Genomic DNA, 6,098 nt, shown 5'->3' on the forward strand with positions numbered 1-6,098 from the left:
CTCCATTCCGATTACCGTTTGTAAATTCCGATAACAGACTCCAAAACCAAGAACTCCGAATGCATAAAATCCGATCCGAAAGTGTTGTAGTTGCGAAGCCGATTCCCCCCGAGCCAAGAACTCCGAACGCCTCCGAGCGCTCGGAGTGAACAGTGAACTCAGAATTCGATAGCAACCTCTTTTACAACATTTTGTTATTTCCAACAATTAAAAATAAATAAAAATTGATTCATTCAACACCATTTCATATCTTTGACTGAATTTTCTTCAAATTTCACTAGATTTGGTCACATCTTTTCCGATTTTTTTTTGAAGACAACTTTTATGAGACCTTTGGTACCCATTTAAGATTCAAGATTGAAGTTGGTTTCCTGCACACCCATTTATTTGAAGAGAATCGATCACCATCTGAAAACAATACCCACTTTTTAATTGGAAAACAAAATTTTCCATATATTTCATTAAACCAACAAAATACTCTTTTCTCTTTTCTCCAACTTCTAACATATTCATCTGAAGAAAAATGAGAATGAAATTTTGTTTGAACATGCTTAACTTCTGCTTTCTTAACCTTTCCACATGCATTAGGTACTTGTACCTTGGGCATCCAAACCTTCTTCATTTTACTCTTGTTCTTGTTCTTGTTCTTCTTTCTTTTCTGATTTCTAGGCTTGAGAAATGACTTTTGGATCTGAACAACCTCTTCATCTTTCTGAATCTGAACATTAGAAACCTTCAGTACACAAACTTTTGGAGTTTGATAAATCTGAACATCTTGAAGTATTGGCTTTCTGTAAGGAATCATTCCTTCAAAAACTTCATCAGAACAAGAAAAATCATCTGTTTGAGTTCCAATAGAACTAAATGTCTTTACTTTCACGATTTCAGAAGATTTGCTTTGAGATTCATCTTCAGAACAACTAGATGCAGATGGTGATACTTTTGGAAAACTTGAAAGTTTAGACTCCCCCTCAACATGAAGATCTGGAGTCACTTTTTCTTCGAGAAACATGAAGAACATTATGAACTTCACCAAGAACACCAAGAACATCAAAAACATCTTCATTTTTCTTTTCAGCTCTTTTCATCTCCAAAATTTGTTTGTTTTTTCGATCTAAATGTCTATGGATAATACAAAATTGTTCTATTATTCTCTCATCCTTTTGTAATTCACGGTCATTAACACATGAGTATTCATATATTTTCTTATCAACAAAAAAATTATATAACTCCGTAACATCCCTCAACGTATAATCACCAAGAATATGAAACATAGTCACTTTGTCGACACCATAGATTGGTTTAGTAACCTTTAATCCAAGTTCTAAAATGGAGTTACAGAATAAAAATCCATTAGATCTTCAACAAGTGACATAACTTGAAGAGAGAGAAAGTAGATCTGACAAGAATTCTAGAGAGAGAAAATGGATCTGAGATGGTTTTTAGAGAGATAAAGTAGATCTGAACACAAATACTTTGACAAAACACGAAATTCTTCTTTTATTTTTCTTCCAAAACACGAATTAAGAACAAATCATATGAAAGAATGGGTAGAAGATAACAGATATGAACAAGATTTTGCAATAATATGAGGTATTTGACTTTTTCTTTTTCAGAAAACTTACAAAACTGGAAGAACAAGGTGAGATTCATGATAAAATATCGCCATAAACAAGATTGATTCTTGCAATAACCGCTGAGATCTACAAGAACCCGCTCTGATACCACTTGTTAGGAATAAATCTGAGATAACGAATGCGGAATATCAAGAACAATCAAGAATCAATCACCATCACATGCAAGTAATCTGATAAAGGTTTTATGTATATTGATTATAATATGAACGTACAAAGAAAACCCTAATCAGGAAAAAGCTTGCATCAAAAGCTAGCCTAATGATTATTTATAGGGAACATAAAATATTTACCAAAAATATAAAACAAATGCCTTAGAAGAGCTCGATGAAGAACTTCTACTGTAAAGGCACCGTAGGGAATCACAAAACGATTAACTCTAAAAAGGCTTCCCTGAATAACCAAACATGCCAAATCAGTTTCAATATCTCAAATACTCAACACTCATTCTGGCCATCAGTCTACAGTTGATATGCAGTGCTGAAATGTAACCTCATGCCCAGTTCCTCGTGGAACTTCTGCCAGAAACGGGAAGTGAACCAAACATCTCGGTCTAAAACAATGGCGACCAGAACCTTATTATGAGCAATGATCTCCCGGACATACACACCGACCAACTTTTCGGCTGAAGAGCTCTCCCGGATGTCCAAAACGTGGGCATTCTTGGTCAATCGATCCACGATGACCCATATAGCTGATGGGTTTTAGGTACAACAAATAAACTAGAAAACAATTCCTAAGTTCACATGCAACCTACTTTGGATCTATGTTTTAACTATTGAACATACAACTTTGAATTGCAAAACAAGAACCCTAGAGGAGAGAGGCTAATTTCGAAATTAACAAACTAGGGTTTAGGGTTTACATACCTTTCAATTGTTATAGCAAACAATTGATATTCCCTTGATCTTGATCTTGATCTTCTTGGAAGCTTTAGCACCACAAGTGTAATGCCTCTAATGGAATCACACCCAATGACTAGCAAGAAGGAAAGTAGAAGAAGAGAGAGGGGAGGGAGTATGCAATTTCGGCCAAGTTATTCTTCCAAAGAATGAGTACCCTAATATGTGAGCCAGGAGGCTCCTTAAATAGTTGAGGGAACTAGGGTTTAGGGAAAACCCTAGTTATCCTTTGCTTAGGGCCTAAGCAAGACCCAAGGCCTTATCTTGGACCCCTTGGACGAATTCTCTAGGGTTTCCCCTAGGGTTTTCGTCCACCCCCTTCCAAGGGAGTTCTGGATCCTTCCATTCAACTATCAGTTAATTGCAAACTAGTCCCTGCACTTTATAATTAATTCTTTTAACCCCAAAATCAATTCAGATTAATTTCTGGCTAACAATTAATTAAACATAATGATTTCTAATTAATATATTAATCCATTAACATATTAATAAATCAATTATATATATATATATATTAATTTATTAATCTTATAAATTAATATCTCTCCTTTCATAATTTCCTTGTCCAGTTGCTAGGTTGAGGGCAACCCAAAAGGACTGTGCTGCTATCAATTCAAGTACATACCAATTATAGTTATGGGCTTAGACACCTAATCCAACAATAGCATCAAAACTCTTGGCTTTCTTTAGCAACTTGGTGATAAAATCCATGGTGATATGTTCCCATTTCCACATGGGAACCTCCATAGGCTGCAGCTTGCCATGCGGCCTCTGATGCTCGGCCTTGACCATCCTCCAGGTTAAGCACCTCTCGACATACTAGGCTATCTCCCTCTTCATACACATCCATCGGTAACTCAATCTCAAATCCCAATACATCTTGGTGGCTCCTAGGTGTATAGAAAATTGAGACTTATGAGCCTCATACAACACTATCTATCTGATCCCGCCGGAAACTGGAACCCATACTCGACCACAGCGGGTCAATAACCCTCGGCTATCTGTGACAAACCTGTCGATCTCACCCCTGATCCTCTCATGTTTCTAGTTCTCTTTCCAAACTCCCTCTGTCTGAGCCTCTCTGATCAAACCCAACAGTGGAGAATCCACAGATATCCTCATACACATCTCTCAAACTGAAGATCCGGTCGACTTGCAGCTCAAAGCATCCGCTACCACATTCTCTGTACCCGGATGGTAAAGGATCTCGCAATCATCAACCTTGACTACGTCCAATATCATGTGTTACCTCATGTTCAGGTTCGGCAGATCCATAAGATATCCTAAACTCTTGTGATCCGTGTAGACCGTAGAACGTACCCCATATAGATAATGTCTCCAAATCTTGAGGTAAAATACCACTGCCCCAACTCCGTGTCATGAGTGGGATAACACGTCTCATGAAGCTTTAGCTGCCGCAAAGCATAAGTGATCACTCGTCCTCTCTGCATAAGGATCGCCCCAAACCGGTGATGTATGCATCACAGAATACCAAAAAATCCTCGACTTCCTCTGGAAGGGTCAATATCGGGGCCTCACATAACCTCTACCGAAGGGTCTCAAACACTAACTACTGCTCAGGGCCTTGTCGGAAATCCACTCCCTTCCTCGTCAGATGAGTGACGGGTACCACAATCTTGGAGAGATCCTGAATAAATCTTCGATAGTACCCTGCCAAACCCAAGAAACTCCTGATCTCTGAGGGAGATTTTGGAACCTCCCACTGCATCACATCCTAGATCTTGGCCAGATCGACAAAAATCTCATCCTGGTTAAAGAGGTGCCCCAGGAACTGGACCTCTCGTAACCAAAACTCACACTTCAAGAACTTGGCTTAAAGTCGTTCCCGCCTTAAAACTCCCAGAAGCTCTCGAAGGTGCTCCTCATGCTGATCTCTGGTCTTGGAATACACCAAGATATCATCAATAAACACAATGAAATATCGGTCGAGCATCTATCCGCATACCCGATTTATCAAATCCATAAACACAACATGCACATTGGTGAGCCCAAATGGAATCACCACGAACTCGTAATGCCCATAACAAGTCTGGAACGTGGTCTTCTCCACGTCCTCCTCTCTCACTCTCACCTGATGATACCCAGACCTCAGATCTATCTTGGAGAACCAAGACGCACCCTGCAACTGATCAAAAAGGTCATCAATCCGTGGAAGGAGATAATGGTTCTTCGCCGTTAACTTGTTCAACTCCCGGTAATCAATGCATATCCAGTGTGAACCATCATTCTTCTTGACGAACAGTATCGGCGCTCCCCACAGAGAACTGCTCGATCTGATGAATTGCTTGCCTAACAGCTCCTGAAGCTGAGAGGACAACTCCTGCATTTCAGGCGGTGCCAAGCAGTACGAAGCCTTGGCAATCAGAGCCGCACCAGACACTAGATCAATCCTAAACTCAAGCTGCCTCTCGGGAGGCACACCGGGTAACTCCTCCAGGAAAAACATTGGTGAATTCCCCGACAACTAGAACCTCTGAAACTGAAGTCTACTCCCCAACCCGAGTATCAACCACATAAGCCAGATAACCCTCACACCCATGCTGAATATAGTGTCTAGCCTTGGATGCCAAACAAAACCCCGAACCAACCCTCATGCCCTCTCCAAAGATAACCAATTCTCCCCCACTTGGCCCTCGCACTCGATCATGGCACCAAACCTGCTCAGCCAGTCCATAACCACTATCACGCAGACATCCCCCATGAGGATATGGATCAGATCAATCGGATAAGGCACCCCGAAGATCTTTAATACACAACCCTGATACACCACGGATTCATAAACCCCGTGTTCGTTGGCGATAGAAACCCACAACGGACACTCTAACTCCCTAATAGGCATATCAAACTCCCTACTGAATGATCAAGACACAAAACACCGACTCGTGCCCAAGTCAAATAACACAAGAGCAGACAAAGAGTTCACTAAGAACGTACCTATTATGAGTATAAACATGAGCATACATAAAACATAATCAACAGAATAATAAATAGAAACATATCGGTCACGAAATTTGGTGTCGATTTGGCCTCTTCTGTCGTGAGCTGGAAAGCGCGGCCTCGAGCCCTTGGGGGCTTCGTGTAACACCCGTGTTTCTAGGATAGGCATTAATATTGACATAATGGTCTAGGTTAACCTTTGTAACTCATTTAGAAGAAATTGAAAGGAATTATGTGAATTATGTGTTTTATGCTTAATTATTAGGGTTTAATTAATTAAGAATAAAAATGAGCGTCAAAAATTAAATTTTAGATAAAGCCGATATCTATTAAGAAACTTGTAGTGGGCGTGACAAGGATTACAGATATATAAAGAATGCCGAAATCTGAGTTATAACGAAGAAGTTATGACCTGTCGAAGTTTCACGATAAACCGGCACGGTGCCGAATGTCGTAAAAAGTGAGTTTTTGATAAACTACTTTTAGCCTCAGTGATCTAAACGAAACTCGTAGTGTTCGTTAAACCGAGAGTAGGTATAAAAAGAACACCCAAATCTGACTTCGTATTGCGAAGTTATGATTTTTTGAAGTTTCAGCTTAGCAG

The sequence above is a fragment of the Lactuca virosa genome, chromosome 1 (genome assembly GCF_052849685.1).
Source record: "Lactuca virosa cultivar CGN04683 chromosome 1, Lactuca_virosa_CGN04683_v6, whole genome shotgun sequence".
NCBI classification, from domain to species: domain Eukaryota; kingdom Viridiplantae; phylum Streptophyta; class Magnoliopsida; order Asterales; family Asteraceae; genus Lactuca; species Lactuca virosa.